The following is a 12,525-nucleotide window of genomic DNA, read 5'->3' as shown; positions in this document are numbered from 1 at the left end:
CTGCTGAATTTTCTGATGTCGGAAGGAATGAATGTGTTAGGTTTCTTCAAAAAAATTCTTAACAGAGATTCTTCGATTCCCTTCCGAGGCTATTCCAACATTAAATAAAGTCTTACCTTCCTCAAATACCGCAACCCGGAGTGGGACTCGAGACTCTAGAATGCTTGCCTTTAGAAAATGTTCCTGAATTAGGAGTTCATGATATTACTGCTTTACTTGATCAATATCAGAAGTCAAACTACGACGAACTTTAATTGCATCATTTGTATTTGAGCAAGACTTAAATGCAGTATTAAACCTGTATTTTAAGAACTTGAGAAAACTTTTATGTGGTTCTAGAATATGGATATATCCAGACGTTACAAAGACAACAAAAGATAGAAGGAAAAAATTTCAAGCTTTCAGAGAAGAGACTAAGGCACTCGGAGCAACATTTCTATTGGCTTACCCGTGTAAATGCCTTATAAGATACTTGGGTAACAAATATGTATTTTTTGAACCAGAACAACTTCGAACTTTTTTGGAAACGAAAAGAATAACCAAATAGACTCAAGTTTGAATGATGATTAAGAATTTGAATAAGATGGAATATTCAGGCTAGACATTTTTCCTTTTATATTTTCTTTATAATTAATGATCTCCTCATCTGTAATACTCCCCCCGCCCCTCTTTTTCCCTTTTCTTTTATTAGTGGTCTAAGAAAGAGAGCATATAAATAATCTATGATGGATATTTTCTTATATCCCTGGGCCTCCTTTAACCTCAGCCTGTCCCTGGTCTTTTAAATTTCCCGGTATGGGCTCCGTCCCTCCTGGCACACTTCCTCCCAAGGCGGGACCAGTGCTCTTGCAGTGGCTCAGGCTGGTTAGAGAGGGACTTTTCTTAAGGGTCAGGGGCAGTGTTCTATAAACCCCCTCATAGACCCCTTAGACACCAGTAGGTACCACAAACCTAGTGTAAGGAAGGCAGTATTACATCTCCAGAAAGTGTGTGCCCTTTTCCAAAGAGTGTGGCTTATGTGAATAGTGCATACTCTTTCAATACGTGAAAAAAAACTAAAATTTGGGGGTTTTCTTGTCTCAGGGCAGAAAATGGATGCATAGCAAAATGGGAAAATGAAACATAATTTCCAATAAATGCACATCTGTATCTCACTTAGGGATCCCTTTACCAAGCTGCGGAAAGCATTAATTTGTGCTTATTTGCAGCTTAAAAGGGCTTACAATAACATTATATTTTAAGCTATAACCCGCAGGACACCCACCATAGTTCATTGGGTTCACACCAAGATAAGAATAATTGAACCATATGTTCAAATAAACAACAAAATCAATTACAGGTAATAATACTATAACATTACTTTGTATTTGTTTCTCTACCGGAGCTGGCGAACAAACGCCTTCACGGTACTATGTAAGCCACATTGAGCCTGCAAATAGGTGGGAAAATGGGATATAAATGCAACAAATAAATAAATATTTTGATTTTCTCTGTATTGCAGTTTGCAAGTTAATCTTGTAATGTTAAAATAAATATCAATAAAATTAAAAAAAGCACTTTTCCTAGCATGATGTACAAGGAATAGGACATTGTACTCCTACAAAAATTAAGCAACAAAAATGATTCACTAGACTTGAGGAAGTCTCTTAGACACAAAGTGCACTGTAACGCCTGCTAATTTATGTCATTCACTTTGTTTGGAAATTTCTGTTTTACAGCAGAAGCATAATTACAAGCTATATGAAGTAATAGTTTCTGTTAGTTCTTTTGTATTTATTTAACAAGACCCAACTACTACATTGCCAAAGAAAGTCAAAAACTGAGCCTAGCAGATTTCACACTCAGCAGCACACTTCGAGTGTCAGCACATGATTTTTATTCTTTTTTAGGCATAGTATGCAACGAGTGATAATGTCTGTTGTGAAGGTCTGTCTGTATGTATACATGTGTTTGCACATGTAAATATAGGTGTAGAGACTAGAGGAACACAGGAACAGTAAGCACTGGGCTGATAGGGACACCCAAAGACTGGAACAAGCTGGCAGCCAGAGGCCAAACCAACAATAGGGTGGTAGAGAGGTCAGACCCCACCACCATAACATCAGGAAGAACTGGTGGCTAGGAAGCAGCTACCAGGTTAGGCCCTGCTACCCAAAAATTGGGGAGTAATGAAAACTGAAGGATAACCCGTTACTGGTAGGGACCCAAGGATAATTCAGTTGCTGAAGCTGCCAATAGCACTGACCTGGCTGAGGTGATGCTGATAGACCATCTGCACAGCTGGTCTTGGTATGGAGAGGGGCAGAGAAGGAGCCAGGGCTGGTTCAAGGGAATCAGGCACCTTTGTGAACCTTCAGCATGTGCACTCCTACCCCCACCCAACTTACATTCAGCATATTTCCTTATTTTATTTTTGTTACATTTGTACCCCGCGCTTTCCCACTCATGGCAGGCTCAATGCGGCTTACATGGGGCAATGGAGGGTTAAGTGACTTGCCCGAGTCACAAGGAGCTGCCTGTGCCTGAAGTGGGAATCGAACTCAGTTCCTCAGTTCCCCAGGACCAAAGTCCACCACCCTAAAGACTAGGCCACTCCTTCTTTCCCCCTCCATAGTTCAGCATTCTCCTTTCCCTCCTCCCCCCCATCCAGCATCTCTCTCTTTCCCTTCCTTCCCTCCCTTTCTTCCTGACCTGAGGTATTTAATGGCTTCCCTTCCCTTCCTTCCCCTTTCCAGGGGAGCACTGATGTGACAGTAGATAAGCTAAAGGACTGGCAAGGGCCACGTCTTCCATAGTCACATAGACTGCTGCATTGGTGCTTCCCATCCACACACACACTGCTGCCTTAGGTGGACAACTAGTGGTTGGGCCAGCCCTGGAAAAAGCAAGGGGTGCAAAAGAGAAAATGGAAAACTATCCTCAACAACCTCAATATACACACACTAACACCCCCTCATGTGCACCCATCACACACAAATGCACCCATTTCTCAACCTGAGCATAGCACAGCACACCCCACTTCCACAAAGGCAGATACACCCATCGCTTAATTTCTCTCCCCATAAAGTCCCATTGACACACATGCATATACACATCCCAAACCTATAGCTTACCCCCAAAATACACCACCCCATACACACTTGTCACCCTCCTGCGACACACTTCAGCACATCCTTCCAAGTCCCACACACAGATGAACCCAAGTCTGCTACCATGGTCTTCCAGTAGCAGTATGTCCAGTAGCATAAGTGTATATGTTCCAATTTACCTAAATTATTTTTTTTATCCTAGGGTTTACGCCATTTTTATCTTTCCTCCTTCTAAAGCTAGGTGCCTAGATCCAGTTTTGAAGGCACATGCTAGTCTTCTATGTAGATATAACTTGTACATATTTGCTGCAGAAATCCTGCAAACCCAACATGGTTGTAGTCATTGGGAACCTCAGACACATCATAGGCATTCTTTGACCAAGGACACCCTCTAGAACCTGGATCACTTGCACCCTCAGCCTGGCTAGCTGGAGTCATCCTTGAGTGACTGCCATATTGCCTTCCTGTACAGGGGGCAATGACAGCTGCCTCTGCAGTGCTCCCATTTCTGCTGGCAAGAGGTGCAGATACAGGTCTAAAGATCCAATATGAATTTTTAGTTTGAAAAACATAGTACTAGTACTGGGTCAGAAGGCTGGCCTTGATTAATTCCTGTTTGACTAAGCCACGTGTGCTAAACCAACAATGACTATAGAGTGTGGGGGAAAATCAACAACTCACTGAATGTAAATTCTATAGGACAACTGGAGTTATTTTACTGATTCAGCAAAGAATGCATGATTTATATTTCTAGAACAGTGCAGCGCTTCTCAACCCAGTCCACAGGCACAGCAATCGGGTTTTCAGGATATGCACAATGAATATGCAAGAGATATATTTGCATACCAAGGACGAGTGTATTCAAATCTCTCAAATGCATCTTCATTGTGGATATCCTGAAAACTCAATGGGACTAGGTTGGGAATGGATGATTCAGGGAAAAAAAAGAACTAGAATTTCTCACTTTTATTATTTTAAACATATAGGGATAGAAACAAAATAATGCTCTTTTTTTCTTACCTATGTACTCAATGTAAGAAAGATGATGGAACAAACTTTTGCTTGCTATTAAAAATACTGGCTACAAGAATGCAGGGTTTTTTGACCCAGTCCTCAGGGAATACCAAGCCAGTCTGGTTTTCAAGATCTCATGCATACTCGTGTATCTTTGCATACAAAGGAGGAAGTACATGCAAACATCTCATGCATATTGAGAAACCCTGGGCTAGAGATAGGGCTTTGATAACAAGTGAAGAAACATCTCAGACTTTACTGCACTTTGAGAAAAGCCAAAATCATGAAAGGGCTAACAGAAAATTTTGTACAGGTTGTGTGTGAATGTGGTCAGATTAATCAATGCTGTCTTATCTTATGAATATTCATTGTGAATATCCTGGAAAATGTATCTAGTGGAGGGTCCTGAAGAGAAAAACCTTGAAGACAAAAGGAGAGGACAGAGACAGACTATGTAGGTCTACATATATGGGATAGAACGGAGAGAGATCAGCTATCTCAACTAACCCAAGTCAAAGACACTTGGGTTACCTTTTAAAATCCTGTTCCTTAGAAAAGGAGTAGCCAATTCTGATTCACAAAAATGAAACTAGTCTGGATTCAAGTATATCCACCATGAATATTCCCAAAATAAATCTGCACACAATGGAAGACCTATATTCTAATATACCTCGGGCATATTTGTGGTACATATCTTGAAAACTGGCACTGTTTGAGGCCTTTGAGGACTAGCACTGGCTACTCCCGCCTCAGAATCTTTGGCATCAATAGGTTTGGGATTTTATCAGCTTTTTACCTTTGCATGAAAGCATCTATAATACAAACACCTTCAAAGTTAAATAAACTATATGATGCACTGGAAAGATATTCAAACAGAACAGTCTTAATGCAAGATTTTCCAAACAGAAAAGAGCAGAGCTTATAATTTATTCATGTGATGAATACACTCTTGCCATCAAACTATGATGTGACCACCTAGCTGCTATAAGAAGATAGCACTGAGGTAGGCAAGATTATAACCAGATTCTGAGGTGTATTTTTTAGAAAATATGTACAAATGGGAATGGAAACATCCAGATTGGGATGTCTCAAGTTCTCCTAATATTTTAGAAGAAGATCTACCAATGTAGAGCCTGATCTCATATACAGAGTGAAATGGAGGTTTATGTGCAGCAGGAGTATCAATTTTACAATCAACATCTAAAACAGAGGTTCTCAACCCACTCCTCAGGACCCATCCAGCCAGGTTTTCAGGATACTCACAATGAATATGTACGAAACAGATCTGCATACAATGGAAGCAGTACGCAAATTTATGTCAAGTATATTCACTGTGGTTATCTTGAAAATCTGATCGACTTAGTGTATCCTAAGGAATGCGTTGAGAACCTAGTCTAAAACATGACGGGGTCAACGTGAGCACATAAACCTTTATGTGCACCATTTAGACATAAAGCAAAGATACTTACTTGTAGCAGGTATTCTCCGAGGACAGCAGGCTGATTGTTCTCACATTTGGGTCGACGTCCGCGTCAGCCCAGGAATCGGCATTTTGCAAGCAAAATAAAACAAAGTTTTGCCAGAGTCTTCTGGCACGCGTGCAGCGCGCACTGCACATGCGCGGACTGATTTTCCGCCCGTCGCGTCAGCACATCTCGTCAGTTAAATAAAAAAGCATATAAAGGAATAAATAACAACTCTAAAGGGGAGGTGGGCAGCTTTGTGAGAACAATCAGCCTGCTGTCGTCGGAGAATACCTGCTACAGGTAAGTATCTTTGCTTTCTCCGAGGACAAGCAGGCTGCTTGTTATCACATGTGGGGTATCCCTAGCAACCAAGAAAGATATATCACAAAGATCAACGTGTAACTGTATAATCTTTAAAACTTCCAGAACTGTCTTATAATGTCTTCCTGCTTTACACCATCATGTATTTCACCACCATGTAACACAAAACCCTCTGTAAACCATATGTATATTCACTTCTATTTCCATTATCCATGATGAATTGTAAGCCACATTGAGCCTGCAAAGAGGTGGGATAATGTGGGATACAAATGCAATAAATAAATAAATAACCAGGCTCACTCAAAACAATGAACACTGGTCAACTGGGCCTCGCAACGGCGAGGACATAACATAGATTGACCTGAAACCATAAACAACTAACTGAGAGTGCAACCTGGGTCTAGGGGGGTGGAATTGGATTCTAAACCCCAAACAGATTCAGCAGCACTGACTGCCCAAACCGACTGTCGCATCGGGTATCCTGCTGAAGGCAGTAGTGAGATGTGAATGTGTGGACTGATGACCACGTTGCAGCCTTGCAAATCTCCTCAATGGAGGCTGACTTTAAGCCACTGACGCAGCTATGGCTCTAACATAATGAGCCGTGATAAGGCCCTCTAGAGTCAGCCCAGCTTGGGAATAAGTGAAGGAAATGCAATCTGCTAGCCAACTGGAGATTGTGCATTTTCCGATGGCGACTCCCCTCCTGTTGGGGTCGAAACAAACAAACAACTGGGTGGACTGTCTGAAGGCTTTGTCCGCTCCACGTAAAAGGCCAATGCTCTATTGCAGTCCAAGGTATGCAAACTGCTTTCACCAGGGCGGGTATGAGGACGGGAAAAGAATGTTGGCAAGACAATTGACTGGTTCAGATGGAACTCCGGCATCATGCAGGGTGCATGCGGAGGACTACTCTGCTGTGATGAAACTTGATATAAGGTGCATGTAGTACCAAGGCCTGAAGCTCACTGACCCTATGAGCTGAAGTAACAGCCACCAAGAAAACTATCTTCCAGGTCAAGTACTTCAGATGGCAGGAATTCAATGGCTCAAAAGGAGCTTTCATCAGCTGGGTGAGAACGTCGTTGAGATCCCATGACACTGGTGGAAGTTTGACAAAAGCAAACCTCTCATGAAGCAAACAACTAAAGGTTGTCCAGAGATAGGCTTACCCTCTACACGGCAATGATAGGCACTAATCACACTAAGATGAACCCTTACTGAGTTGGTTTTGAGGCCAGTTGCTGGTAAGTGCAGAAGGTATTCAAGCAGGGTCTGTGTAGGACAAGAAAGAGGATCTAGGGCTTGCTGTCACACCAGACGGCAAACCTCCTCCATTTGAAAGAGCAACATCTCTTCGTGGAATCTTTTCTGGAAGCAAGCAAGACTCGGGAGAAACCCTCTGAAAGACCCAAGGAGGCGAATTCTAAGCTCTCAACATCCAGGCCGTGAGAGCCAGAGACTGGAGGTTGGGATGTAGAAGCGACCCCTTGTTCTGGGTGATGAGGGTTGGAAAACATTCCAATCTCCACGATTCCTCAGAGGACAACTCCAGAAGACGAGGGAACCAAATCTGATGCGGCCAGAAGGGTGCAATCAGGATCATGGTTCCGCAGTCTTGCTTGAGTTTCACCAAAGTCTTCCCTACTAGAGGTATGGGAGGATACGCATACAGAAGGCCTGTTCCCCAATGCAGGAGAAAGGCATATGACACTAGTCTGTCATGGGACTGAAGCCTGGAACAGAACTGAGGGACCTTGTGATTGATCTGAATGGCAAAAGATCAACCGAGGGGGTGCCCCACGCTCGGAAGATCTTGCGGACTATGCCCATGTTCAGTGACCACTCATGAGGTTGCATTATCCTGCTTAATCTGTCGGCCAGACTGTGGTTTAAGCATGCCAGATAAGTGGCTTGGAGAAACATGCCGTGACAGTGTGCCCAAAGCCACATCTGGGCGGCTTCCTGACACAGAGGGCAAGATCCAGTGCCCCCCCCCCCCCTGCTTGTTGGTGTAATACATGGCTACTTGATTGTCTGTCTGAATCAAGTTGGACAGCTGGTCTCTGAAAGCCTTTAGAGCGTTCCAGGAGGTTGATCTGAAGATCTTTTTCCTGAAAGGACCAAGCTCCTTGAGTGTGAAGCCCATCTACATGAGCCCTCCACCCCAGGAGGGATGCATCCGTCGTCAGCACTTTTTGTGGCTGAGGAATTTGGAATGGGCGTCCCAAGGTCAAATTGGATCGCATCGTCCACCACTGAAGGGAATTCCGAAAGTTGGTGAGTTGGATCACATCCTCTAGATCCCCCGCAGCTTGACACCATTGGGAAGCTACAGTCCATTGAGCTGGTCTCATGTGTAGATGTGCCATGGGAGTTACGTGAACCGTGGAGGCCATGTGCACCCAGGAATCTCAACATCTGCTGAGCCGTGATCTGTTGAGACGCTCGCACTATGGACACTAGGGACAGGAGGTTGTCTGCCCTTGCCTCGGGAAGATAAGCACGAGTTGTCTTTGTGTTCAACAAAGTTCCAATGAATTCCAATTTTTGAACTGGGTGAGATGGGACTTGGAATAATTTATCACGAACCCCAACAGCCCTAGCACTTGAATAGTCATTCGCATGGACTGTAGAGCACCTGCCTCCGAGGTGTTATTTACCATCCAATCGTCGAGATAAGGGAGCACATGCACTCCCAGTCTGCGTAGTGATGCTGCAACTACCGCCAGGCACTTTGTGAACACTCTGGGCACAGACACCAGACCAAAGGGCAGTACACGGTACTGAAAGTGCTGTGTCCCTAGCCGAAATCGAAGATACCTCCTGTGAGCTGGAAGTATCAAGATGTGTGTGTAAGCATCCTTTACGTTCAGAGAGCATAGCCAATCGTTCTCTTGAATCATGGGAAGAAGGGTACCCAGGGAAACCATCTTGAATTTCTCTCGGACTAGAAATTTGTTCAGGGCCCTTAGGTCTAGGATGGGATGCATCCCCCCTGTTTTCTTTTGCACAAGGAAGTACCTGGAATAGAATCCGAGCCCTTCTTCCCCTGGTGGAACGGGTTCGACTGCACTGGCCTTTAGAAGGGCGGAGAGTTCCTCTGCAAGTACCTGCTTGTGCTGGGAGCTGTAAGAATGAGCTCCCGGTGGGCAATTTGGAGGTTTGGATTCCAGATTGAGGGTGTATCCTAACCAGACTATTTGAAGAACCCACCGGTCGGAGGTTATGAGAGGCCACCTTTGGTGAAAAAACATCAACCTCCCCCCTACCGGCAAGTCGTCCAGTACGGACACTTTTACTGAGGCTATGCTGAACTGGAGCCAGTCAAAAGCCCGTCACTTGCTTTTGCTGGGGAGCACCAGGGGCCTTAGGCACATGCTGTTGACGAGAACGAGCACGCTGGGGCTGAGCCTGGGCAGGCTGGCGAGAAGCAAGAGTGTACGTATGCCTAGCATAGGAATAGGAAGCACTCCTCTTCCCCAAAAAAACCTCCTAGATGAGGAGGTAGTAGCAGAAGACGCCTGGCGGGAGAGAGAATCCATAGCATCATTATGCTTCTTGATCTGGTCACCTACATCCTCTACTTTCTCACCAAAAAGGTTATCCCCCCGACAAGGAACATCCGCCATCCACTGCTGGACCAAATGATTCAGGTCAGAGACATGCAGCCATGAGAGTCTGCGCATCACTATACCTTGAGCAGCGATCTTGGATGCTACTTCAAAAGTGTTGTATGTACCCCTGGCCAGGAATTTTCGACACACCTTCTGCTGCCTGATCACCTGGCGAAAAGGCTCGGCCTACTCCGGAGGGAGGACATCAACCAAGCTGGACAGTTGCCTCACCGAGTTCTGCAAGTGGACTCTCATGAAGAGCTGGTATGTTTGGATCTTGGCAGCGAGCATAGCGGCCTGATACGTCTTCCTCCCAAAAGAGTCCAAGGTTCTAGATTCTCTGCCTGTGGGAGCCAAGGCATAGTCCCTAGTGCTCTTGGCTCTTTTGAGGGCGGAGTCCACCACCATGGAACTGTGAGGTAGCTGAGACTTCATTAATCCAGGTTCACCGTGGATCTGATATTGGGATTCAGCTTTTTTCGGAATCATGGGATTAGACAGAGGGAACGACCAGTTTCGAATAAGGACTTCCTTCAGTACGTTATGCAAAGGAGCTGTTCCAGCCTCTCTAGGTGGAGAAGGATAATCCAGGACCTCAAGCATCTCAGCCCTGGGCTCATCCTCAACCTCCATAGGGAAGGGAATGGCCGCAGCCATTTCCCTGACAAAGGAGGTAAAGGATAGACTCTCCGGTGGAGAAAGTCGCCTTTCTGGTGGAGGGGAAGGTTCAGAGGGAATCCCATAGGACTTGTCAGAAGTAAAGTACCTGGGATTTTTCCTCTTCCTCCCACGAAAGCTCATCTTCAGTTTCGGACAAGAAATCCCTCAGAGCAGTCCGAAACAGCCTGCCTCGACGCCGAACGACGCCCTCGATGGCAGTGTCGAGAAGTCAACGCCCGCCTGGACTGCAGTGAAGCTTCTTCCACCGTCGAAGGGGAGTTGACCTGGGTGGCAGGCGGCACCGAGGTCAGGGACCTCATCACAGGCGAAGGGCCAGGTGCCACTGTAGCAGACAGTATGGTAGGCGCAAGCACCCCCGACATCGAAGCAGACTGGTGCAGCAATCCTTCCAGAAGCTCTGGAAGCAGGGCTCTGATGCGCTCATCGAGAGCCGCCGTCGGAAAAGGCTCCGGGGTCGGTAAAGGAGCCGGTGGCAGAATCTGTCGAGGCTCAGGAACAGCTACCGGGCTGCCAGAAGACAACGCATTGGCACCTCCTGTATAGAGGGGGAGTGATCCTCTGGTGCCGACGATTCTCGGGTGTCGATTCCTTCGACCCCCCCAGAGCTCCCAGCACCGTATGTCAAAGGAGATGATGATGTGCTTCTTCGCCTTCGCTCATCGAGACTCCTTGGTACCGAGGAGGACATGGAATACTCACACCTCCTTGGGGCCGGGTCCGACGAAGGTCAGTCCCGGGGGGCCTGCATAACAGGAGGCCTCGAGGAAGGTGGAAATCCACTCGATGCCTCACTGCTCCCAGCGCGAGTTGGTCTTTCAGCAGCCATTACCTCCGCTCCCGACGTCGATGCTTCCCTCGATGTCGATGCCGCCAACCTCGGTACTGATGTCGACGTCAAGGACCGGACCGAGCCCCAAAAAGCTTTCTCGTTGGGCTTCTTGAGAAGCTTGGGTCCGTTTCTTCATACGAAGACACAGACTACAAGCAGCTGGGCTATGGGGCCCAAGGCGCTGGATACTCCAGGCGTGAGTATCGGTACCTGAGATTGTCCAGTTGCACCGAGTACAACATTTGAAGCCACTGGGTGTCTTCAATGACATGGAAGGGAAAATGGCTTCGGCGAAATCAAAAGACGCAATTGTGCCTGTTAACAGAAAAAGGGCACAAAAAATAAGGGAACAACCCGACCATGTCAAAAAACAAAGGAAACTTTAAAAAGTGAAAAAAAAAACTAATGGGAACTTTTTTTTTTTTTAAATAGACAATTGAAATAAAGAAAACTAGAAAAAAAAGCGAAAAAACTCGCGAAGACTCTTTCCTGGGCCTGAGAGGAGTGCAGATAAAAACCTACCACACCTCAACGTGGAGAAAAGAAAACTGAGACGTGCTCACACAACAGGCGGGTAATCAGTCCGTGCACGCGCGCCAGAAGACTCTGGCAAAACTTTGTTTTATTTTGCTTGTAAAATGCCAATTCCTGGGCCGACGCGGACGTCAATAACAAGCAGTCTGCTTGTCCTCGGAGAAAAATGTATTTTTCCCCCAAAGCTGTCAAATAGCCTGGTATCCCTTGCCAGTTTCACGACCTCCCTTAATCCCTCCAATGGAGCGCTGCTCAACAGAAGCACTTTTCCGACCTAGATTTCCCATGTAGCAGGTATAGATGCAGATGGAAAAATGACACCTTTCCTGATAATTTTATTTCCTTTAATCATAGCAGATGAATCCAGAAACTTACGGGTTATGACTGTCTACCAGCAGATAGCAATAGGGTGCAGAAATGAACTCAGTCACATAGGTCAGTAAGGTCCCTAGTGATCCACTATTTCTCATAACAAGCCAGAAGAAATAAAAAGGTAACAGAAATACTCTGTCTGTGGCCGCAGTTTAGTGAGGTATTGAACACTTCGGAACTGATCTCCCTTTTTCTTGAGAAACAGCATGGTACCTTTGCGTTGCCATGGGATGCCATGAAGTCCACCACTGGCATCCCCCACTGTTGTGTAATCAGCTGGACGACATCGGGCAACAGTTCCCACTCCCCTGAGTCAAGGGAGCGACAATTGAGAAAATCCACTTGAACATTCAGATACACCACTATGTAAGCTGCTGATTATCATGGGTATATGCCTCTCTGCCCATTGAAACAATAGCTGAGCTTCCATCAAGAGCATGATACTCTGAGTGCCGCCTTGTTTGCTGATGTACATGTGACACTGCCTGACAGAATCCAGATTGAATGGCCCTAGAGGATGACCTGAAATGCCACTAGGGCCCTCTAGACTGCTGAGTCCCAGTCCATCTTGCTCCAGAGGCCCTGAGCATTGTGATGGAGGC

General features: G+C 45.7%; 1 protein-coding gene across 1 annotated transcript in view; it reads right to left on the bottom strand.

The window, feature by feature from the left end:
- Nucleotides 1-12,525, bottom strand: part of RORA (RAR related orphan receptor A) — a 198,044-nt gene that overhangs the window by 124,704 nt on the left and 60,815 nt on the right. The window lies entirely within an intron of this gene.

The sequence above is a fragment of the Microcaecilia unicolor genome, chromosome 1 (genome assembly GCF_901765095.1).
Source record: "Microcaecilia unicolor chromosome 1, aMicUni1.1, whole genome shotgun sequence".
Classification (NCBI taxonomy): domain Eukaryota; kingdom Metazoa; phylum Chordata; class Amphibia; order Gymnophiona; family Siphonopidae; genus Microcaecilia; species Microcaecilia unicolor.
The sequence above is the reverse complement of the archived record's forward strand: the minus strand, read 5'-3'. Positions and strand labels throughout refer to the sequence as shown.